The following is a 27,129-nucleotide window of genomic DNA, read 5'->3' on the forward strand; positions in this document are numbered from 1 at the left end:
GTCTAAATAGCAGAGTTCAAACCTTCCTTACTACCAAGCCAAGAGCAGGTTTTCACTTTCTCTCTCTACAAAACTCCACTCCCCTATACACACACACACACACATTACCTGGCCCACTTGATAGGCCAATATTAATCCTTCATTTAAAACTGGGGGATTTAGGCAGGTTCCTGTAGGGGAAAGAACATTGAACTTGAATCAGATCTCAGTTTAAGGGTTATCTTTGCTGCTAAAATGTTGTGTGACCTTGTCAAATCACTTTACTTCTATGAGTTTCAGTTTCTGATTTGTAAAATAGGGGTACCTATCTTTGACCATCCTACAGCCCAGTTTTTCAAACCCAGCTGAGATAATGGAGATGAAGAGACTTTGTAAACAGTATGACACTTTGGAAATATAAATTATTGAGGGTTGAGGTTTAATAGGTAGATTGGGAACCCCACATCCTGGATCCTCTCAGAGCTGAACAATCACAATAATCATCTAACTCAAAACTATGAAAAACATTTCTAACCTTCAATCAGCTGGGGAATGAGTCACCAGGGAGGAATTGGGATATGTGCTGTGTGTTATTCCTCAGGATAAATATCTTAGTACTAGGATTTAAAGGCATGTGTTTGAGGGTCATCTCTGTGACCAAGTGACTATTATAACCTTGAGAGTAACATCAATTAAAATATGATAGCAGCTACAATTTACCAAGCTCCTCTGATAGGGCAGGCATGAGCTAAGCACTGAATTATGTGCATTTTATCATTTAATCTTCATAACACATTATGAGTAGGAATACTTTTATCCCTCTTTTATAACTAAGGAAACCAAGGCACAAGGAGGTCACGTAGCACATAGAACAGCTGGGATATGAACCTTTGACCTTTTAACACAAAGGAAATTGTCTTAAGCCTATATAATAGTACCTCTTGCCTCTCTGGATCAGAGAGCTTGAAGGGTTCCTAAGGGCCCCTCCAGGGCCACTATCCTGAAGTTCTATTCTTCTATATTTAGGAGCAGAGGGGTCATCAAAGTACTCTAGCCATTGGAAACAGAGATGAGAAGGAACTGCTCTGTGATTTCCCTCTAAACTCATCCCCTGAGTGGTAGCAATAGTAAAAAAGGAAAAGAAACTTACAAAATGTACCTATTTATCAAATATTTACATAGTATTTTTATGCCAAGTACTTTTCTAAACACCTAACAGATATTAAATAGTGTAATCTTCAAGAAAACCCTCAAACTGAGGTACAGCAAGTACCCAGGGTCACACAGATAGAAAGTGGCAGAGCTAGGATTCAAATTCAAGATGTTTTGCTTTAGGACCTGTGCTCTTAACCACTATCCTGAACCAACTGTCTACTTAGTAGCTACCAAGTAGTGCCAAGCACTCTGCTAGATGATTTCCGTAAGTAATCCTTAACAATATTATTCTTCCCACACATTGTTCATTCATAGGATCTCTAAGCCTGAAAAGTGTATTCAGAAGACTTGGGTTCTAGTGTTAGCTCTACTTCAGAGTTGTTGTGTCACCTTGGGCAATTTCCTTTCCCTCTCTGGACCTCAGCCAGATGGAGAGGCTAGACCAGAAAGTCTCTGCCTTTCTAGGCTTCTTAGTATGATTGTAGAGTTTGTATTCATTTGGTTTGGAGAATAGAGTTCTCTTCCTCATGGCCTCTTTTAGGATCTCACCTTTTGAGCAAGGGCACTCTCTGATCAAAGGGGGCAGTTACAACATGGACAACCTTCTGAAACTGACCATTTTCCTTATTCACTAGGCCACTTGTGCCTGGTCACTACCATCTGGAGTGAACTATGTCCACTATCACCTCAACAACTCTGCTCCCACAATTTTTTGTAGTTTTTTTTCCCAAATATAAGCACTAACCCATCCTTCAAGACCCAGCTCAAAAACCGCTTCCTACAGGAAGTCCTTAAGCCCTCCCTGACTACCCTCTACCCAGACTCAGCTAGAAGTTGACCCTCAATTATGCATTTCCTGGTGTGAGATCCCTGAGGTATAGTATTCTTTCCATCCCTACCCCCCACCACTACAGTGACTAACACATTTCCTGGTAGCTCATTCAGTAATGATTTACTAAAAACAAACAAACAAAACCCTCAGAAGAGCCTTCTGAAGGTCACTAAGCCCCTGTCTCATGGCCTGATTGGGCCTAACTGAGACAGACAGAATCTTCCCTGCCCTTCATTTAAGGAGCTCCTCAGGTCTCCATTCATGTTTTATCTGGTTCTCTCAGATGAGAAACAGACACCTCATGACTTGCCTTACTTAGAATATTTACGTGGCCTGGGCTTAAGCAATCAAGTTCATTCCTACATAAAATTGCCTCCCTTTCTAACGGGGAAATTGATGTTGTTTGAGTTTGACAAGGTTTGTGCCTAGAGCACCTCCAATGCACTTGGGGCTGGTCTGAAAGCTTCACTTTAGCTGGCTGGCTTTCTTATGGCTCTGGACTCTGCATTCAGAGTGGTAAAGCGGGCTACACAGTTTTTCTACAACTAATGAGTACAAGTTGCAAAGTACTTGGTACACACATGTTTAAGTGATTTTACTAGAGCAAGAAAAGTGGGAATATTACACAGATTATATGAATGGAGACAATGTTGAGAAAGTGTGATTTTTACACAATTAGTGAAAAAGGTTATGTGTGGAAAAAAAAAGAACACTCAAATTCCTACTCTTCTACCTTCCAGCTAAACCCAAGTATTTGACATATTTAAGCAATTCATATTAGGCACTTACTATGCAGCAGGCACTTCATTATGAACTTAGAAGTGGATGAAGCTGAAGAAGTCTCAGTCCCAACACTCAAGTGGTGTAGTAGAATCCTCTCTGCATTTCTCCTCACAGATGATGCTGTTGGGCCTGCCTGTCCCCTTCAGTCATGCTGCCTACCTAACAAATAATGTGATGTACTACAACCCTCCAAAATAGCAAGTTCAAAGTCAAATCCAACCTGTGATCCATGTCAGCCTTCTGAACGTCTCATTTTTCCTGGAGCTTTGTCACCTTAATTTTTCTAAGACCGAATGAGTTTGAGCTCCTGTAAGCAATCTAGATGTGTTTCCTCATTCTGTGATATCTTTGTTAGTGCTCAGATAAGGACAATATGGTACGGTGGAAAGAGCATGGGGCTCTGGAATCAGAAAATCAGGGTGTCAGATTCCCAGTCTGCTACTTATCAACTGTGTGACCTTAGGCAGGTCACTTTAACCACACTGAGTTTCAGTCTCCTTCTCTGTAAAATAAGGATGTGGTATTTACCTCACATGGGTAATTCAAAGAGCTTATGCTTGTAAAGCCCCTAATTTAGATGCTATAACATGATAGAGGCATATTATATAGCCCCTTTTCCTCATTCCCTTAATCCTTTTTTTCTATTATGTTTTGAGAAAGGTAACAAAAGTTATCTATTTTTGAGGGTGAATTTGAAGTTCAAATGGAAGGCCCCTTGTAAACTATAAGATGCTATACACAGGGCTTCCCTGATGGCACAGTGGTTGAGAGTCCGCCTGCTGATGCAGGGGACACAGGTTTGTGCCCCGGTCTGGGAAGATCTCACATGCCATGGAGCAGCTAGGCCTGTGAGCCGTGGCCGCTGAGCCTGCGTGTCTAGAGCCTGTGCTCCGCAATGGGATAGGCCACAACAGTGAGAGGCCCGCGTACTGCAAAAAAAAGAAAAAAAAAAAGATGCTATACACAGAAGAGTAAATACATGGACATGATTCCCTGACACAAAATTTCTTTTCTTTTCCTGCTACCACTTGGACCATTACTTTTTAAGCTCATTTAGGTTTTTTTTTGCTTTACACATCCTCCTGCTAGGCCCCATGATGGTGCCTGTTTCTCAAGTTTCTGAGTTTTTTTTTTCTCCCTCAGTAAGCTGATTTTGTCTTTCAGATTCAACTGTCACTTCAGCAGTTATAAATCAGGGCTGAAGCCTGCCTCACAAGGGTGCTGGGAGAAGCCAAAAATTCTGAACACCAAGCTCTCAGAAAATGGTAAAGTACTCTAAGGGACTTAATTGTGAACATTACTACAAGTATAAATGGTGAAGATGGGTGGAGTTGCCCAGATATAATGTGGAAAAAAAGGCCAGGATTTAGAGTCAGAAATCCTGAATGCAAGCCCCTCATTAATTCTGAAATGAGTTATGGCCATAATAACTCAGAGTTATATATGCATTACAGCTGAAAACTGCTTTCACATATATTCTTTCATTGAACCTCTTAATTGGTTTTTCTATTCCAGTCTCTCAGTGCTCCAATCCTGCCAGCGAGTAAGCTTCTTAGAACACAGGCCCGATCATGTCACATCCATAGTCTAAACCCTTCAAGGGCACCCTTCCACTGGTTAAATAAATTATGGTATATCCATAACAAAAAATACCATACAGCCATGAAAATGAAGGAAGCAATTTTAAACGTACTGATATGGAACAATCTTCAAGATGAGGTAAGCATAATAGTAACTAACGGTAGTAGTAGTATTAGCAGTAATTTTTCATAAAAGAGTATAAAGTATGCAACAATTTACATTTCTATTTTAGACAAGAGCTGGCATTGTATATATTATTGTATTAGCATGAAAAGGAAACCAGCAGCTTTGAGAGTCAAGAATTTTCCATAGATTTTCTTTTTACTGTTTACACTTCTTACCATATGTATGTTATCTTGTCAAAAGAAAAGAAAATTTAAAAATTCCAATGGATTCTCACCATCTATATGATTAAGGTCCTAACACTTTGACCTGACTTTTATAGACCTCCATAATCTGGTACCAAAAGACCTTTTGCAACTCATTTCCAAATACTGTATTCCCTTTTGTGTACCCTATACTTTAGGCAAGTTAGGCTTCGTCACGGTTCCTATTATACACCCATGAAATTCTAGCATCTATACTTCTGTGAATGTGTGACAGTCCTTCAGGTATCTAAGAATACAGAGCATGTCTCCTTGAGTATTCTTTTAAAGTGGTTCTGTTTCTATCAACCATTACCTGTGCCTCAGATCTGAACTCCAACAACTTCCCAATTGCTAATTCACCATGTAATGCTCCAGATGGTTTTCTACCTCTCTTAAAATACAGATCTCAGAGCTGTAACACTATATTCTATTAATGCAGTTTAATAGGATACTAGGTTTTTACTTTTTGTATCTGCATCAATTTTGACTTGGATTATCTTACAGTTAAACAAATCCTTCTCCCCCCACCAAGCCTTATTTTTTTCATATATGCTGCTTGTAATTCACATCTCTCATAGGTTGTATGGATGACTTTGGGGGCCCATATAAGATCTTTATGTATGTATTCAATGTATTCTCTGGGGGCATCTCCTCCCTTTGCCAGACCCCCAGGCTGGGGAGCCTGATGTGAGGCTCAGAACTTTTACTCCTGTGGGAGAACCTCTGCAATATAATTATTTTCCAGTTTGTGGGTCACCCAACCAGCAGGTGTGGGATTTGATTTTACCATGATTTCACCCCTCCTACTGTCTTCTTGTGGCTTCTTCTTTGTCTTTGGATGTAGGATATCTTTTTCGGTAGGGTGCAGCATTCTTTTGTTGATGGTTGCTCAGCAATTATTTGTTTTGTTAGAATTAACCATTGCTCCAAACTGCTGATCTCTTTGTGGTACATTATGGTTCTGTTATTCAATATGTCTGCTGGCCCTCCCAGATTTGTGATGTTCATACGTAATTCACTGTCCCTCATCATTTCTTCTTTAGGCACATAAAAAAAACATTTCAAATTATTAGACAAAAAATTAGTAAAATTTTACTGCATTGTGTTTGAGGGTTAGCTTTGGTTAATCTCTTTAGGAGGGGTCAAGTGAAAATTTAAAGTCAAGTTTAGTAAAACTCTTCATACTGTGCTAGAATTTCATATCAAAGGCAAAAACTTAGGAGGTATAATTGAATCATTCATCATTGAAAAATTACATACTTATTTCAGCAGAACAAGATAGTATAAATTATAGCCAAAAATATGGTAAATATGTCAGCTCTAAATATATGGTATGTAGTAGGGGTTGAATAAATGCTTAGAAGGATTGGTATATGGGTACTTCCACAGTCTGTAACAGAAGAATATCATCAAACAATATTAATTAATATTCTAATCACACATAGTGCCCTGTTGGACCTTGTGCAAAAAAGAAAAAACAAACAAAACCCCAACTATATAGCTATGATCCACTTCTGAGACACATACTGACCAACGAATGAACAAACAAACAAAATACCAAGAAGTCAGAGAACAAAAGCATCAATCAATATCTGAGTGGACAGCAAAGGGTTAGTTAGCATCATCTACAGGTTAGAGGAAGTTTTTGGCTTTATCTCTTGCCCTTAAGATCTAGCTAGAATGGCTTGAATCACTGTTCTATGTTCTATGTATAATCCAGTGCCCTTCTTAAGACTTCTGTGTCTTGGTGAGGAGTTTAAGTTCTCATGGTCACTACTGTCCTGGATTCATAACTCTGCTGAATTCCATTTTGCCACTCTACATGTTGCAGTATTCTCTTATCTTTCTCTAGGACACTTGGCCTTCTTCTTGCTTTCCAAAAATGAAAAAACACAGTTTTTAATATGCTATACATTTTGATGAAGTGTTGGGAAGATGATGGAGATTTGTATCATAACCAGACAATTTCAATTGAATATTAGTCATCCCTCTTCTGATAAAGTCCTTAGATTATGTTAACTAAATCAGGTGTATCCTCCATCCAATTTATTTATCTCTTCCTTTCCTTGCCCCCACACCCAGCCCAGCAATTCAGTTTAAAACAAGATTTTGCACTTGTTTTGTCCAACAATGCAGCTTTTCTTGCATGGACTCCCAACCTACATTTAGATATTCTTTGCATATATAAAGATTCATTAAAGTAATCTGCTCAACAGTGGGTTATCTACACAGGATTTGCCCTTTATTTCTACCTCATGGCAGGATAGAAATTTAATTCTTGATCAACACGATTTATATTAACCAATCCTCAAACCCAGTCACATCCCTCATTACATTGATTACCCACGGCTGCATAAAAAAAGACTCCAAACATAGCAGCTTAAGGCAACACACATTTATTATCCTACAGTTTCTACAGATCAGGAATCCAGTAGTGCTTAATGTTCCTGCTCAGGATCTCTCATGAGGTTGCAATCAAGATGGGCACATATATACAATAGAATATTACTCAGCCATAAAAAGAAATGAAATTGAGATATTTGTAGTGAGGTAGATGGACCTACAGTCTGTCATACAGAGTACAGTAAGTCAGAAAGAGAAAAACAAATACCATATGCTAACACATATATATGGAATCTAAGAAAAAAAAAGGCCATGAATTACCTAAGGGTAAGATGGGAATAAAGACACAGACCTACTAGAGAATGGACTTGAGGATATGGGGAGGGGGAAGGGTAAGCTGTGACAAAGTGAGAGAGTGGCATGGACATATATACACTACCAAACGTAAAATAGATAGGTAGTGGGAAGCAACCTCATAGCACAGGGAGATCAGCTCGGTGGTTTGTGACCCCCTAGAGGGGTGGGATAGGGAGGGTGGGAGGGAGGGAGATGCAAAAGAGAAGAGATATGGGAACATATGTATATGTATAACTGATTCACTTTGTTATAAAGCAGAAACTAACACACCATTGTAAAGCAATTATACTCCAATAAAGATGTTAAAATAAATAAATAAACCTTTAAAATAAAAAAAGATATCAATGGGGATGCAGGCATCTGGAGCTGGAGCATCTACTTCCAAGCTTACTTATGTAGTTGTTGGCAGGCTTCAGTTCCATGCAGGCTGTTAGCAGGAGATCTCAGTTCCTCACCACATGGGCTTCTCCACAAGCTATCTGAGTGTCTTCATGATAGGGTAGCTGGCTTTCACCAGAGCAGATGATCTGAGAAAGCAAGCCAGTGAGCTATAGTATCCTTTATAACCTAATCTTGGGAGTGACATAGCATCACTTCTACCCAGAACTGGTTCCACTTCTACCCAGGACTGACTCCAGAATTACATAATTTCATAGAATAAAAATGTGGGGTCTCTTGTTCAAAATGTAGGGGAAAGTTATGGTAAAGGTACTAAAATATAAACTATTTATGTCTACTGAAGTCTCTGCTCAACTAGCTCAGTTGTCAACTAATGATTGAGCAGAAATTTCCTTTCATGCTTTGATCCACTAAGCATTCAACTCTTTGCTGAACAGCTCTCTCTCTGTGTGTGTGTGTGTGTGTGTGTGTGTGTGTGTGTGTACACTGTGGTATACTTTCAATGCTATGACCACTTAAAGTTTTGCCTTGGACTTCACTTCTACTTGTGCAGAGCCTCGGGTTCAGCCAGAGTTAGGAGACTGAGGATCTGTCATCTCTCTCTTGGGCATGTGCACAGCTCTGCACATGCGCATGGCCTTCTAGATGCCAATGAATGTACTGAAATATTTCTATCACCTTACATATATCTCATTCCTCATATTTTCCTTCTAAGTATTTTGCCCACCCTCCTTATTGCCCAAACTGTCCTCACCACCTCAGACAGCTGTAATGTTAAATTACTGTGATCATTTTCAACACATTTCCTGGGTATGTCTTTTCTCACTGAGCAAGATTTGACTAGGGTGAAATAACAAAAGCCCTGCTAAAAGGAATTCTGTAGGGAGCTTCCAGACAAGCCAACTAGTAACAATTTGATTGGATGTGTCTTTATGAGGAACTGTAAACTTAGTTTCACCTATTCAGTAGCTACTATGTTGCTGATTTTCACAGCTACCTTATTTAAATTTACCTTAACAATTTTTGCCATTATTCTCATTGTATTTGTAGAGGATAATCTTTTAGGGGTCCTTACTCTGCCTTTCCTCTTCTCCCTTTCTGGATTTTCAGAAAATTTTCCAGTTTTTTGGTTTCATAAACAGCGTTTCATTGAACAATTTGGCATCCGTGTCCAAGATACTTTCTACTTTTCTGCTGACAAGCAGAAAAGATGACATCTTCAATGTCTTTGTTTTTGTCCTCAGGTTGTCCCTCCATAACCATAAGATGACTGCAGTAAATCCCAGCATCACGTCTCACACACTACCAGCCAAAGTCAAGAAGGCAAAACATCCCTCCTTTGTGTCTATTTTTTAAGAGTGAAGAAGTTTTGCCAGAATCCCTCTATCTCCATGCACACACTAGTAGACTTTCCCTCACATTTCTTTGGTCAGAGTGCACTGCGTGTCCATTCCTAATCCAATCATTGCCTAGAGTGAAAGGATTACTATTATTGTCTCAGACTCATCAAAACTACCCTTTGGAGCTTGAGAGAGGGTTCAGTATTTTCTAACATTAATGGCTTTCAACATATCATTAAATATTGAGATTTTATTAGTAAAGGAAAAAATGAGAGACTGGCATTTTAGCAGACAAAAGATGAACGTATGGTGATGGAACAGAACTATCAAAAGTTTTTTGAAAAGCAAAGAGTGTGTCAGGTTTGGGGAATTGCAGTTATAACTGGGGGTGAGATTATGATAACGGATAGTTAAGAGATAAGCAGAGACTAGATTTGTTAGTCTCCCAAATATTCATAATATAGTATTTTCCATTCAAATAAATTACATAAACAGATGTTGAGCATTTTCTTCTATGCAAAGACCACATACACATACCCCCTATACACACACACACACACACACACACACACACACACGTCTCTTATGGTTTTTACAATGCTTCAGAGCTGCCACGGTTCACTTACTATCTCAAAGATGAGAAATGCATATTTCTTGCTATCATGGAGCTCACAGCTTTGGAAGGGACTTATAAACAACTGTCACACAAGTCCATGGATAGAACATAAGGTTAAAAACACAATATTAGAGTTCTAGTTCTGGGTAAGATAGAGTAGAAATATTTCTTCCGATTTCTTCTGCATAGTACAACTAAAAACTCTGGACATCATATATAATACTAACAAAATTTAAAAAAAAACCTCTGACTAGTGGAAAGAAAAATTGGACTGGCTAGATATTTTGGAACTCAGGGAATGAAATAGTGATAAGTTCCCCGGGTTTTCCTTAGCCTCCTATATATCCCAGTCTGGATGCTAGAGAAGCTACAACCCGAAAATAACAACAGACACAGAATAAAGTATTCCCAGAAAGAGTATGCTCTCTCTAGCCAAAGGATCTGGAAAGGAGTAGCCCGGAAAAAGAGAAACCTTTTATGACAGTACCTGCTCTACTCCAGAGATACATCATGGGAAAACCCCACACCTTTCCCCAATCTCACATCAGTGTACCTCGGTGGGGACCTTGACATCCACCACTGCTTGGTGGCAAGGCATTCACCACTCTCTCTCTTGGAATGGTGTCAGTGGAAGCTGAGTAGGGAGCCTGAACTCCCATCATCACTCAGTGGTAATGAGGTGGGACTTCCATTCCATTCCTCTCCTGGCACAGTAGAGGTCTGCTAAAATAGAATTTTAAATAAGGTCCATAGTCTCATAACACAATACAAAGAATGTCCATGACACAATTGAAGATCACTCATCATGCAAAAAATAAAAAAGAACAATAGGAAAATCTCAAATTGAATGATAAAAGACAATAGGCACAACATCTGAAATGAAACAGATGTTGGAATTATCTGACATGCATTTCTAAAGCAGCCATCATAAAAATGCTTCAATAAGAAATTATAAAATGTTTGAAACAAATGAAAAAATAGAAAGTGCCAGTAAAGAAATAGAAGATATAAAGCTAATTTTGAACCAAAAAATAAAATAACCAAATAAAACCTCACTGAATAGACTCAATAGAAATATGTAAATGGCAGAGAAATGAGTCATTGAACATGAAGATAGATAAAAACCAAACTGAACAATAGAGAGACTATAGATTAAAAAAATAAAATAAAATGGATAGTGTCTCAGGACCCTGTGGGACAATAACAAATAATATAGCCTTTATATATTGGAGTCCCAGAAGAAGACAATAAATAGTGTGGGATGAAAAAAAATCTGAATATATAATGGGTGACAATTTCCCCAATTTGAGAAAAGCTATACACCCACATATTCAAGAAGCTGCAAGACCAGAGAATGCAGAGTGGGAGAAGAAAAAGAAAGAGAAAGAGAGAGAGAGAGATAACTAGACTCTGGGCTCCTTTGAAATCAGGGACTCTGTCATTTTTCTCTGCATTAGCCCATGCTGCTTAACAGAGTGCTTTGTACAAAATAGACACTTATGAATACTTTCGGAGAGTAAACATATGTTGGTATTTTGCAAGATACCATCTTGCTACTACTACCTATATGCTAGCCCTAATTTGTAGAATTTGGGCAATGGGGCTCCAATGAAGAGAGCACATGTTATAGCACTTCACACATGGTAGATGTATAATAAACACTTCGGAACTTAATTCTGACCAAAAGGGTTTTTATCATCTTGCCCTGTTGACTGCACTATGCCAATCTTCAGTAACAGGCCTCTTATGTCAGGCATCCAGTAAAGGCCTTAAGGATGGAAATTGTTCAGTGATCATGGTTGTATCATCATTGAAAGAAGGTTATAGGGCTCTTCACAGTTGGCAGCCTCAAACACAGTAGGAAGTCATTGCTGAATTGAGTAGTCCATATCAAAGTTGAGTGTATGGAAGAGGCACACACTAAAACCTGGAAGACAACAAAAGGTCTAAGCCTGGGACCTGCTAGTCAAATGAAGACTCAAAAATATCTGTCCAGGAAAAGAGCCCAGTAGAAGGGATAGCACAGGCTAATGGACAACCACTGGGTACGGGGTTAGGAAACAAGTTCTTTCCAGGAGTTGTCATTAACTGGCTATGTGACCATAGCCCAATCTCTTCCTCTTTCAGCTTCATATTAGATTTATGATGTGTTGTTGTTACAGTAGATGGTCTCCAAGGATCCTTCCAGTTCAGTTCTGCCATTCTATATTATCCACCCTGACAAGTTGATTGAGGGTAAATCAAAAACATAGAACATACTTTTAGACCTGGCAAGACCCTTTGAAGTCACTAACTACAATTTCCTTGGTAACTATTAAAAATGAGGTAACAGGTAAAAAGAGGGGAAAGAGTTACCCTTAGTCACCTAGCTGGTGGTTCACAGTGAGAACTAGAACACATATCATCAGGCTCTGTATCTGGGACTCCTGCTACTATAGCCTCTGTCTTCTGTAAGAATGATTCTTGACTAGGCCATCAGCCTGAACTTTGTTTGATCTCCTAGTCAAGGCTCTTTGCCACTTTTCTCATTACCAATGCTTGGTTGTGAGATAGTGAGAATTTGGCTTAAAATGATCTTCATTTTCTGATTTAGTGGCAGATGATGGTTTAATATTTGGTCCCTTTGTGAACACTGCTTTTGAGCATTGCCTCTTTCTGCTCACTGTTAGCAGAGGTTTTGCATCTCAGATCTATCTGGCATAAGGTTACAAGGATATATTCTCTCCATAAAAGAAAAGAAGAAATACGTGGGGAGTGGAAGAAGTAAAGTACATTTAGGGCTCAAATGACAGCTGAAGATGGTCTATGTGATGGTTATACATAGTACCAACTTTGATTCATCAGTCATCACTGTTTTTAAAACAAATGTGACATTGCATAGTCAAAAAAATCCTGCTTTTCTCTTTCTTCAGCATTGTCTCTAAGGTTATTCACCCTGAACAGAGGCTTGGTAGAGCAAAAATGTCTAACCTATGGGAGTACCAGTGAACCCCTGGATATCTGTAGTGATTTGGGGAAAAAGGGGCAGGGAAACTAAGATATATTAAACATCTTTAACTCAGAAACACTTTACATTATAATTTATACTAATAGAAGAGGCCATTTTTTGAGTGTTTACAGTATGACAGTCACTTTACAATCATCTCATTTAATCCTCACAGAAACTGTAGGGTAGTAATTATTCTTATAATGCCCGACTTACAGATGAAACAACCAATGCTCAAAACAGAGAAACTGTCTGGTCTAAGATCACTTGACCAATAATAGGTAAAGTTTGACTTTAATCCCAAGTCTTTGATTCTTGTTGACTCATGTATTTTACATTGTAACCTGGATCTTTGGCCTTAGTGAAGCTTCCAGTAGTGTTTTTCAGACCAATGCCTGTTGAAAGAGGAATTATACTTGAGTTCTATTGACTTTAGTTAGTACTGATGTCATGGAAGGGGAAAGGACACATAGATAGTACATTCCCATTGCACAGGAAGGAAAAGAAAGATATAATTAGAAGATAAAGGACTCCAAGAGGGAAACAAGGTACATTGGGATTAAACTCTGTCAGCCAAATTCACTTTTCCTCTGGTTGAATCGCTGTTCCTGTAGCTGCCTCTGTAAATGAACCCAAGTATCTCTCAAGGTTTTTCTGTGTGTGATCTAGCTGCTTCAAAGGCCACCTGGGACAAAATGTGATCTGGACCTCTGTCTTATGTAAGTACAATTCTTTGGGATCCTACGATAATGTAAAGAAGACTGAGAATCATTCAACTTGCAGAATCTTAAGGTGTATTTTTCTTTTTTAATTGTGGCAAAATTTATGTAACAAGCTTTACCATCTACAATTTAGTGACATTAAGTACATTCACAGTGATGTGCAAGCATAACCACTATCCATTTCGAGAACTTTTTCATCATCCCAAACAAACTTTGTACCCATGAAATAATAAACCCCATTCCTCCCTTCCTAAGCCCTAGTAACCTCTTTTCTACTTTTAGTCCCCATTAATTTGCATACTCTAGGTGCCTCATATAAGTGGAATTGTACACTATTTGTCTTTTTGTGTCTGGCTCATTTCACTATGGATAATGTTTTCAAGGGTCATCCATGTTGAGCTTGTATCAGAGTTTCCTTCCTTTTTAAGGCTGAATAATATTCCATTTTATGTATATACATTTTGTTTATCAATTCATCTGTTGATGGAAATTTGGATTGTTTCTACTTTTTGGCTACTGTGAATATTGCTGCTAAGAACATCATTGCACAAGTATCTGAGTCCTTGCTTTCAATTTTTTGGGGTATATACCTAAAGTGGAATTGCAGGATCATATGGTAATTTTATGTTTGAATTCTTGAGGAACTGCAATACTGTTTTCCAAAGTGGTTGCCACATTTTACATTCCCACCAGCAAGGCCCAAGTGTTCCAATTTTCTCAAATTCTCACCAAAATTCCTATTTTCTGGTTTTTTTCTAATAATAGCCATCTTACAGCATGTGAAATGGTATCTGATTGTAGTTTTGAGTTAGACCCCCCCTAACAACTAGTGAAGTTGAGCAACTGTTCATGAGTTTATTGGACACTTGTTTTCTTCTTAGGAGAATTGTCTATTCCAATCATTTGCCCATTTATGGATTAAGCTGTTTTTATTTTATTTTGAATTTTATGAGTCATTTATATTTTTTGGATATTAACCCCTTATGAAATATATGATTTGCAAATATTTTCTCTCAGTCTGCAGGTTGCCTTATCACTGTGTTGTTAGATGGTTTCATTTGATGTGACAAAGGTTTTTAAATGAAGTCCAGTTTTTCCATTTTTTCATTTGTTGCTTGTGTGTTTGGTGTCATAGCCTAGAAATTCTTTGCCAAATCCAATGTAATAAAGATTTTACCTTATATTTTCTACTCAGAATTCTAGAATTTTAGCTCTTACGGTTAGTTATTTCTACTTCATCCATTTTGAGTTAATGTTGGTACATGGGATAAGGTAAGGGTCCAACTTCATTTTTTTTCTTGTGGATATCCACTTTCCAAGCACCATTTGTGGAAAAGACTCTTCTTTCCCCATTGAATGGTCTTAGCTCCCTTGTCAAAAATCAATTGACTGTATATGAGAGGAAATATTTTGGTGCTGTCTATTCTATTCCATTAGTCTGTATGTCTATTTTTATGCCATATCCACACCGTTTTGATTATGCTAACTTTATAGTAAGGTTTGAAATCAGGAATTTTGAGTTCTCCAACTTTGGTTTTATTTTTTAAGATTTTTTTTGTGGTGTCGAGATTATATATGAATTTTAGGATGAATTTTTCTACTTCTACCAAAGTGTCATTGGGATTTTTATAGGGATTGCATTATACCTACAGATCACTTTGGATAATTTTGTCATCTTAACAATATTAAAGCTTCCAGTCCATGACTATAAGATGTCTTTCCATTTATTTATATCTTCTTTAATCTCTTTAAAAACCTTTTGTAGTTTCCAGTGTACAAGTCTTTTGCCTCTTTGGTTAAATTTATTCCAAAGTATTTTATTCATTTTGATGCTATTGTAAGTGGAATTTTTTTTTACTTAAATTCCTTTTAAGACTTTTCATTGTTAGTAAATAGAAATGCAACTTATTTTAAAATTGAAATATAGTTGATTCACAATATTACTATTTTCAGGTATACAGCAAAATGATTCTGTATTTTTACAGATTATATGCCATTAAAATTATTTTGTGTTGATTTTATTTTATCCTGCAACTTGCTGAATTCATTTATTAGTGCTAACAGTTTTATTGTGTCTGGAATATTTAGGATTTCTATATATAAATCATGCTTTCTGCAAACAAGTTGGATTTCTTTTATTTCTTTTTCTTGCCTAATTGCTCTGGATAGAACTTCCAGTAATATGTTGAATGGAAGTGGCTGAAGAGGGCATCCTTACTTTGTTACTGATCTTAGAGGAAATACTTTCAGTCTTTTACCATTGAGTATAATGTTAGCTCTGGGCTTTTCATATATGGCCTTAATCATGTTGAGGAATTTTCCTTCTATTCCTAGTTTATTGAGGATTTTTATCTTGAAAAGTTATTTAGTTTTGCCAAATGCATTTTCTGCATCAATTGAAATGATCATGTTTTTTTATCTTTATTCTAATAATGTGGTATATTACATTGTTTGACTTTCACATGTTGAAACATTCTAATATCTTTGACTGGATTTGATATCAGGGTAATGCCAGCCTCACAGAGTGAGTTTGGAAGTGTTTTCTTCAATTTTTTGGAAGAGTTCAAGGAGGATTCGTTTTAATTCATTAAATGCTTGATATAATTCAACAGGGAAGCCATCTGGTCCTAGGCATTGTGCTGTTGTTGAGAATTTTTAAATTACTTATCCAACCTCCTTACTATTACAGGTCAATTCTGATTTTCTATTTCTTTGATTCAGTCTGGGAGATTCTATGTTTCTAGGACTTTGTTCATTTTCACTTGGCTATCCAATGTGTTGGTTTACCATTGTCCATAGCATTCTATTATACTCCCTTTTATTTCTGTAATATCAGTATTAATTTCCCCAGTTTCATTTCTGATTTGAGTAATTTGAGCCCTCTCTCTTTTTTTCTTAGTCAATCTAACTAAATGCTTGTCCATTCTTTTGATATTTTCAAATAAACCACATTTGCTTTTATTGATTTCCTCTACTATGTTCTATTCTCAGCTTTCGTTTCCCCACTCTAATCTGTATTATTTCATTTCTTCTGCTAGCTTTGGGTTTAGTTGTTCTTCTTTACCTCATTACTTAATGTGAAAAATTAGGTATTGATTTGAGGTTTGTTTACATTTTTAATGTATGTATTTTCAACTACAAATTTCCCCCTTAGCACTACTTTTCTTTTTTGTTTTTTCTTTTTTTTAATTTTGCAACTTGTTCTCTTTATTTTTGTTTACTAAAAGGTTTATTAAGAGATTGTAAGATTATGTCAGCATGCTCTATAATTCTAACTTTCTTTCTTTTGTCTGAGTATTAAAATCAACCAGCTCAATTTAATAGATGCATATAGAACTTTGAAAACTACAAATACAGAATATGCTTTTTTTTACCTTATGTCAATAAAACATTTATATATTTATATATCATATTTCAATATCATGTATATTTCTATATCATACATATACATATATATATATATATATATATATATATATATATATATATATATATATATCCATCATGTTCTTGGCCACAAATAAAACTTGACATATTCAAAAAAGTGAAGATTTTTGTAGGATATATTTTTCTGATCAATGTTTTAGAATACAAATGAATAATAAAGAGAAGACCCCCAAACTATTAACTATTTAGAATAAAAATAACCTCTAGATCAATACAGAAATCAAAATAGAAACCAAAAATTATCCAGAAAGTAATGAAACTTATGTTTTGGTATGTTAAACCTATATTCCAGGGAAAATTAGTCTTAAAAGCATTCAAGAAAATTGAAATTAAAGGAATCAAGAACTCCTCTTAGGAAATTAAAACTGAACAACAAAAAATCTAGCCAAAGGGATTAATAAAATTAAAAGCCAAAAATAGTGAAATAGACAAAAATATAGTGGAAAGAATAAATAAATCCGAAATCTAATTTTTGTATTGTGGTAAAATATACATAATATCTATCATTTTAACAATTCATAAGTATAAAATTCCATGACATTAAATACATTCACAATATTGTATAACCATCACCACTATCTATATTCAAAACTTTTTCATCATCCTCAACAAAAACTTTGTACCCATTAAACAGTAACTCCCCCTTCTTCCCTCCACCCAGCCCCTGGTAACATCTTTCCTACTTCCTGTCTCTATGAATTTGCCTGCTCTATGTACCTCAGAGAAGTGGAATCATACAGTATTGGCCCTTCTGTGTCTCGATTATGCACTAAGCATAATGTTTTCAAGATACATCATATTGTATCACGTATAAAAATTCATTTCTTTTTATGGTTGAATAATATTCTATTGTATGCTTATTCCACACTTTGTTTAACCATATTTTGGTTATCTGTTGACAGACACTTGGGTTGTTTCCACCTTTTGCCTATTGTGAATAATTCTTTAAAAAAAACAATAATAAACTTTTATTGTGTCTCACAATTTATGTGGGTCAGGAATTCAGAAGTGGCTCAGCTGGGTGGTTCTAGTTTGGGGCTTCTCATGAAAGACTATAAATGATATATTTTGCAGACAGAGACTGAAATGAACCTGTAAAAATACCCTATATATTTTTTGCAGCCATATCAATGAAGGCAAACACTCTTTACTGTGGTATATAGTTGTGGACTCTGATGATTGTAAAGTAGTCTCAAATAGCTTCCTCATTCCTTTTAGGGATGAACTTTTTTTTTTTCTCCCACATAGTCATGCTGTTCTTTTGCCAGTGACTCATTTGTCCATTTTATCTCTCATGAAACAAACACACACACACACACACACACACACAACCCACTATGAATAGTATTTCTTAAATCACCACAGATACTAGTACCAAACATGTAAATATAGGTAAAAAGCAGATTGGGACATTGATATCAAGGTAACATTAATGTTTTTTTTAATTGCACACATGTCTATAAACCTGATAAATGGGTTTTTTCTATTTTTTTATACAGCAGGTTCTTATTAGTCAACAATTTTATACACATCAGTGTATACATGTCAATCCCAATCGCCCAATTTATCACACCAACAACCCCACCCCCTCTCGGCTTTCCCCCCTTGGTGTCCATACGTTTGTTCTCTACATCTGTGTCTCAATTTCTGCCCTACAAACTGGTTCATCTGTACCATTTTTCTAGGTTCCACATATATGTGTTAATATATGATATTTGTTTTTCTCTTTCTGACTTACTTCACTCTGAATGACAGTCTCTAGATCCACCCATGTCTCAACAAAATGACACAATTTCGTTCCTTTTTATGGCTGAGTAATATTCCATTATATATATATGTGCCACATCTTCTTTATCCATGTCTGTTGATGGGCATTTAGGTTGCTTCCATGACCTGGCTATTGTAAATAGTGCTGCAATGAACATTGGGGTGCATGTGTCTTTTTGAATTGTGTTTTTTTCTGGGTATATGCCCAGTAGTGGGATTGCTGGATCATATGGTAATTTGATCTTTAGTTTTTTAAAGGAACCTCCATACTGTTCTCCCAAGTGACTGTATCAGTTTACATTCCCACAAACAGTTCAAGAGGATTCCCTTTTTCCCACACCCTCTCCTGCATGTGTTGTTTGTAGATTTTCTGGTGAAGTCAATTCTAACTCTTGTGACATGAAACCTCATTGTAGTTTTGATTTGCATTTCTCTAATAACTAGTGATGTTGAGGAACTCTTCATGTGTTGCTTGGCCATCTGTATGTCTCCTTTGGAGAAATGTCTATATAGGTCTTCTGCCCATTTTTGGATTGGGTTGTTTGTTTTTTTAATACTGAGCTGCATGAGCTGTTTCTATATTTTGGAGATTAATCTTTTGTCCATTGATTCATTTGTGAATATTTTATCCCATTCTGAGGGTTGTCTTTTCATCTTGTTTATGGTCTCCTTTGCTGTGCAAAAGTTTTTAAGTTTCATTAGGTCCCATTTGTTTATTTTTGTTTTTATTTCCATTACTCTAGGAGGTGGATCAAAAATCATCTTACTGTGGTTTAGGTCAAAGAGTGTTCTTCCTATGTTTTCCTCTAAGAGTTTTATAGTGTCTGGTCTTACATTTAGGTCCCTAATCCATTTTGAGTTTATTTTTGTGTATGGTTTTAGGGAGTATTCTAATTTCATTCTTTTACATGTAGCTGTCCAGTTTTCCCAGCAACACTTATTGAAGAGTGTCTTTTCTCCATTGTATATCCTTGCCTCCTTTGTCATAGATTAGTTGACCATAGGTACATGGCTTTACCTCTGGGTTTTCTAGCTTGTTCCATTGATCTATGTTTCTGTTTTTGTGCCAGTACCATATTGTCTTCATTGCTGTAGCTTTGTAGTATAGTCTGAAGTCAGAGAGTGTGATTCCTCCAGCTTCATTTTATTCCCTCAAGACTGCTTTGGCTATTCAGGGTCTTTTGTGTCTCCATACAAATTTTAAGATTTTTTGTTCTAGTTCTGTAAAAACTGCCATTGGTAATTTGATAGGGATTGCATTGAATCTGTAGATTGCTTTGGGTAGTATAGTCATTTTCACAATATTGATTCTTACAATCCATGAACGTGGTATATCTCTCCATCTGTTGGTATCATCTTTAATTTCTTTCATCAGTGTCTTAAAGTTTTCTACATACAGGGCTTTTGTCTCCCTAGGTAGGTTTATTCCTCGGTATTTTATTCTTTTTGTTGCAATGGTAAATTGTTTCTGTAATGTCTCTTTCAGATTTTTCATTATTAGTGTATGGGAAGGCAAGAGATTTCTGTTCATTGATTTCGTGTCCTGCAACTTTACCACATTCATTGATTAACTCTAGTAGTTTTCTGGTGGCATCTTTAGGATTCTCTATGTATAGCATCATGTCATCTGCAAACAGTGACAGTTTAACTTCTTCTTTTCCAATTTGTATTCCTTTTATTTCTTTTTTCTTCTCTGATTGCCAAGGCTAGAACTTCCAAACATATGTTGAATATAGCGGTGAGACTGGACATCCTTTTCTCATTCCTGATCTTAGAGTAAATGCTTTCAGTTTTTCACCATTGAGAATGATGTTTGCTGTGGGTTTGTCATATATGGTCTTTATTATGTTGAGGTAGGTTCCTTCTAAGCCCACTTACTGGAGAGTTTTTATCATAAACGGGTGTTGGATTTTGTCAAAAGGTTTTGCTGCATCTATTGAGATGATCATATGGTTTTTATTCTTCAGTTTGTTAATATCATGTAATACATTGATTGATTTGAATATGTTGAAGACTCCTTGCATCCCTGGGATAAATTCCACTTGATCATGGTGTATGATCCTTTTCATGTGTTGTTGGATTTTGTTTGCTAGTATTTCGTTGAGGATTTTTGCATCTATATTTATCAGTGATATTGGTCTGTAATTTTCTTTTCTTGTAGTATCATTGTCTGGTTTTGGTATCAGGGTGATAGTGGCCTCGTAGAATGAGTGTTCCTTCCTCTGCAACTTTTTGGAAGAGTTTGAGGAGGATGGGTGTTAGTCCTTCTCTAAATGTTTGATAGAATTCACCTGTGAAGCCATCTGGTCCTGGACTTTCATTTGTTGGAAGATTTTTAATCACAGTTTCAATTTCATTATTTGTGATTGGTCTGTTCATATTTCCTATTTCTTCCTGGTTTAGTCTTAGAAGGTTGTACCTTTCTAAGAATTTGTCCATTTCTTCCAGATTGTCCATTTTATTGGCATAGAGTTGCTTGTAGTAGTCTCTAATGATGCTTTGTATTTCTGTGCTGTCTGTTGTAACCTCTCCTTTTTCATTTCTAATTTTATTGATGTGAGTCCTCTCCCTCTTTTGCTGTTTTTTTAAGATGTTGGGGGTAGCAGTTTTTTAATTAATTAATTTATTTTTGCTGTATTGTATCTTCATTTCTGTGTGAGGGCTTTCTCTAGTTGTGGCAAGCGGGGGCCGCTCTTCATCGCAGTGCATGGGCCTCTCACTATGGCAGCCTCTCTTGTTGCTGAGCACAGGCTCCAGATGCGCAGGCTCAGTAGTTGTGGCTCACAGGCCTAGTTGCTCCGTCGCATGTGGGATCCTCCCAGACCAGGGCTGGAACCCATGTCCCCTGCATTAGCAGGCATATTCTTAAACACTGCACCACCAGAGAAGTACTCTCCCTCTTTTTCTTGATGAGTCTGGCTAATGGTTTACAAATTTCATTTATCTTCTCAAAGAACCAGCTTTTGGTTTTATTGATCTTTATTATTGTTTTCTTTGTTTCTATTTCATTTATTTCAGCTCTAATTTTTATGATTTCTTTCCTTCTGCTAACTTTGGGTTTTTTTTTCTTTCTCTAGTTCCTTTAGGTGTAAGTTTAGATTATTTATTTGAGATATATTTGTTTCTTTAGGTAAGCTTGTATAGCTATAAACAGCCCTCTTAGAACTGCTTTTGCTGCATCCCATAGGTTTTGGATTGTCGTGTTTTCATTGTCATTTGTCCCTAGGTATTTTTCAATTTCTTCAGTGATCTCTTAGTTATCTAGTAATGTAGTTTTTAACCTCCATGTGTTTGTGTTTTTTACGATTCTTTCCCATGTAATTAATTTCTAATCTCATAGCCTTGTGGTCAGGAAAGATGTGTGATATGATTTCAATTTTCTTAAATTTACTCAGGCTTGATTTATGACCCAGGATGTGATCTATCCTGGAGAATGTTCCATGCGCACTTGAGAAGAAAGTGTAATCTGCTGTTTTCAGATGGAATGTCCTATAAATGTCAATTAAGTCTATATGGTCCATTGTGTCATTTAAAGCTTCTGTTTCCTTATTTATTTTCATTTTGGATGATCTGTCCATTGGTGCAAGTGAGGTGTTAAAGTTCCCCACTATTATTTTGTTACTGTCGATTTCCTCTTTTATAACTGTTATCAGTTCCCTTATATATGAAGTTGCTCCTATGTTGGGTGCATATATATTTATAATTGTTATATCTTCTTCTTGGATTGATCATTATGTAGTGTCCTTCCTTGTCTCTTGTAACATTCTTTATTTTAAAATCTATTTTATCTGATACAAGTATTGCTACTCCAGCTTTCTTTTTATTTCCATTTGCATAGAATATCTTTGTCCATCCCCTCACTTTCAGTCTGTATGTGTCTCTAGGTCTGAAGTGGGTCTCTTGTAGACCGCATATATATGGGTCTTGTTTTTGTATCTATTCAGCAAGCATGTGTCTTTTGGTTAGAACATTTACTCCATTCACCTTTAAGGTCATTATCGATATGTATGTTCCTATGACCATTTTCTTAATTGTTTTGGGTTTGTTTTTGCACGTCCTTTTCTTCTCTTGTGTTTCGCACTTAGGGAAATTCCTTTAGCATTTTTTGTAGAGCTGAATTCTCTTAGCTTTTGCTTATCTGTAAAGCTTTTCATTTCTCCATCGAATCTGAATGAGATCCTTGCTGCATAGAGTAATCTTGGTTGTAACTTCTTCTCTTTCATCATTTTAAATATATCATGCCACTCCCGTCTGGCTTGTAGAGTTTCTGCTGGGAAATCAGCTGTTAACCTTAAGGGAGTTCCCTTGTATGCTATTTGTCATTTTTCCCTTGCTGCTTTCCATATTTTTTCTTTGTCTTTAATTTTTGCCAATATGATTACTATGTGTCTTGGCATGTTTCTCCTTCGGTTTATCCTGTATGGGACTCACTGTGCTTCCTGGCCTTGGGTGACTATTTCCTTTCCCATGTTAGGGAAGTTTTTGACTATAATCACTTCAAATATTTTCTCTGGTCCTTTCTCTCTCTCTCTTTTCTTTCTGGGACCCCTATAATGCAAATCTTGTTGCATTTAATGTTGTCCCAGAGGTCTCTTAGGCTGTCTTCATTTCTTTTCATTCTTTCTTCTTTATTCTGTTCAGCAGCAGTGAATTTCACCATTCTGTCTTCCAGGTCACTTATCCATTCTTCTGCCTCAGTTATTCTGTTATTGATTCCTTCTAGTGCAGTTTTCATTGCAGTTATAGTATTGTTCATCTCTGTTTGTTTGTTCTTTAATTCTTCTAGGTCTTTGTTAAACATTTCTTGCATCTTCTTGATCTTTGCCTCCATTGCCTTTCTGAGGTTCTGGCTCATCTTCACTCTCATTATTCTGAATTCTTTTTCTGGAAGGTTGCCTATCTCCACTTCATTTAGTTGTTTTTCTGGGGTTTTATCTTGTTACTTCATCTGATACATAGCCCTCTGCCCTATCACTTTGTCTATTTTTTCTGTGAATGTTCTTTTTGTTCCACAGTCTGCAGGATTGTTGTTCTTCTTTTTTCTGCTGTCTTCCCTCTGGTGGATGAGGCTATCTAAGAGGCTTGTGCAGGTTTCCTGATGAGATGGACTAGTGGTGGGTAGAGCTGGGTGTTGCTCTGGTGGGCAGAGCTCAGTAAAACTATTTTTTGCTTGACTGCTGATGGGTGGGGCTGGGTTCCCTCCATGTTGGTTGTTTGGACTGAGGCAACCCAACACTGGAGCCTACCTGGGCTCTTTGGTGCGGCTAATGGCAGACTCTGGGAGGCTCATGCCAAGGAGTACTTCCCATAACTTCTGTTGCCAGTGCCCTTGTCCACACGGTGAGCCACAGCCACCTCCTGCATTTTCAGGAGACCCTCCAACACTAGCTGCTATGTCTGCTTCAGTCTCCCCTGGGTTCACTGCTCCTTCCCCTGGGTCCCGATGCACACACTACTTTGTGTGTGCCCTCCAAGAGTGGAGTCTCTGTTTCCCCCAGTCCTGTGAAAGTCCTGCAATTAAATCCCACTATACTTCAAAGTCTGGTTCTCTAGGAATTCCTCCTCCTGTTACTGGCCCCCCAGGTTGGGAAGCCTGACATGGGGCTCAGTACCTTCACTCCAGTGGGTAGACTTCTGTGGTATAAGTGTTCTCCTGTCTGTGAGTCACCCACCCATCAGTTATGGGATTTGCTTTTGCTGTGATTGTGCCCCTCCTACCATCTCATTGTGGCTTCTCCTTTGTCTTTCGATGTGGGGTATATTTTTTGGTGAGTTCCAGTGTCTTCCTCTTGATGATTGTCCAGCAGGTAGTTGTGATTCTGGTGTTCTCACAAGAGGGAGTAAGAGCATGTCCTTCTACTCCACCATCTTGGTTTCAGGCTAGCACTTTTCTGAACCCTTAACTTTTGGTATGTTGTAGTTTCATTTTTATTTGTTTCAAGGTATTTTCTAATTTCCATTTTAATTTCTCTTTTGGCTTATCATTTGTTTAATAATTTGTGGTTTAATTTCCAAACAGTCATTAATTTACTAGTTTTCCTTCTGTTGTTTTTTGCTTCAATCCATTATGATCAGATAAGATACTTTGCATAATTTCAAACTTTTTAAATTGATTAAGACTTGCTTTGTGGACCAACATGTTGTCTATCCTGAAGAATGTTTCATGTGTACTGTAGAAAAATTTGTATTCTGCTGTTGGTGGTGCAGTGTTCTATATATATCTCTTAGGTTTAATTGGCTTTTGGTGTTGTCCAAGTCCACTATTCCATTAATGATCTTCTGTTTGATTTTCTATCCATTATTGAAAGTGATGTATCGAAGCTTTCCACTATTATTGGAGAACTATTTCTCCCTTCAATACTGTCAGTGTTTGCTTCATATATTTTGTAGTGCTTAAAGTGGTGTATATATATTTACAATTGTTATATCTTATTGGTGAATTGACCAATGTATTGATATATAATGTCCTTCTTTGTCTCTTGTAACAGGTTGTTTTACTTAAAGTCTATTTTGTCTGATATTAGTATAGCCAAGCTGGCTTTCTTCTGGTTACTGTTTACATGGAATATCTTCTCCCATCCTTTCACATTCAACCATTTTTATTTTTACATACAAAATGTGACTTTTGTATATAGCATATAATTGAATCATGTTTTTCTTTAAACCCATTCTGCCAATCTATGCCTTTTGAATGGAGAAAATTTAATCCATTTACATTTAAATTAATTATTGATAAGGAAGGGCTTTCTTCTGACATTTTGTTATTTTTCTCATATGTCTTAATAGTTTTTTGTCTCTCATTTCATCCATTACTGCTTTTGTTTGTGTTTAGTTGATTTTATTTTAATTTTTTCGGTACGCAGGCCTCTCACTGTTGTGGCATCTCCCATTGCAGAGCACAGGCTCTGGACGTGCAGGCTCAGTGGCCATGGCTCATGGGCCAAGCCACTCTGTGGCATGTGGGATTTTCCCAGACTGTGGCATGAGCCCGCATCCCCTGCATCAGCAGGCAAACTCTCAACCACTGTGCCACCAGGGAAGCCCTAGTTGATTTTTTGTAGTGACATGTTTGATTCTCTTCTCATTTCCTTTTGTGTATATTCTATAGATATCTTCTTTGTGGTTACCATGGGGATTACCTACCACATGCTAAAGTTGTAAGCATTTAATTTGAATTGATATCAGCATAATTTCATTTTCATACAAAACTATACCCATATATCTCCATCTCCTTTCAAGTTATTGTTGTCATGAATTACATCTGTATGCAACTTGTGGCCAATAATATAGACTTATAATTATTTGTAAGCCTTTATCCTTTAACTCCTGTAGAAAATGTTTTAAATGAAGTTACAAACAAAGAGTAGAATTATACTGTGCAAGATAATTTTATATCTTCATATGGCCTTAAGTTACTCTTGACCATCCTTTTATTTCACCCTGAAGGAACACCTTTAGCATTTTTAGTAGGGCCAGCCTCTTGATAATAAAATCCCTCAGCTTTTGTCTAACTGAGAATGTCTTAATTTCTCCCTTTTTTTAAAAAATGTGACAAAATATAAGTAGCATAAAATTTACCATTTTAAACATTTTAAGTGTACAATTCCATGGAATTAAGTACATTTGCATTATTATACAACCATCATCACCATCTATCTCCAGAAACTTTTCATCTTCTCAAAGTAAAATTCTGTACCTATTAAATAGTAACTCCCATTCCTTCCTTCCCCCAACTCCAAATCCCTTCCTTCCCCTACCCTTCCAAACCACCATTCTACTTTCTGTCTCTGAATATGACTACTCCAAGGTACCTGATGTAAGTGGAATCATGCACTAATTTTTCTTTTGTGACTGGCTTATTTAATTATCATAATATCTTCAAGGTTCTTCCATCTTGTATCATATGACTTTTTGTGGTGACTTGTTTTGATTCCCTTCTTATTTCATTTTGTGTATATTTTATAGATATTTTCCTTCTGGTTACCTTGGAGATTACATATAACATCTTAAAGTTATATGTAACTGAAAGACTGTTTTTTCAGGTATAGTATTCCCAGTTGACATGGTTTTTTTTTTTAGGTCTGAAATATATCATCCCTCTAACTTCTGGCCACAAGGTTTCTGATGAGAAATTGGCTGATAATCTTTTTGAGAATCCCTTTTATGTGATGAGTCATTTCTTTATTGTTTTTCTTATGATTCTCTTTTTGTTTTTGCTTATCAAAAGTTTGTTTATAATATATCTTTGTGTGCTCACCTTTGGTTTATCTTACTGGGAGCTTATCGAGCATCTTGAACTTACAGGTTTATGTATTTCCTTAAATTTGGTAAGTTTTCAGCCATTATTTCTGCAAATAATCTGCCCTTTTCTCTTTCTTTTTCTGTGACTGCCATAATATGTACTTTTGTCTGTTTGTCTGCCCACAAGTCTCTTTTCTCTTTTCTTAATTCCTT

Source organism: Phocoena phocoena, chromosome X (assembly GCF_963924675.1).
Source record: "Phocoena phocoena chromosome X, mPhoPho1.1, whole genome shotgun sequence".
Classification (NCBI taxonomy): domain Eukaryota; kingdom Metazoa; phylum Chordata; class Mammalia; order Artiodactyla; family Phocoenidae; genus Phocoena; species Phocoena phocoena.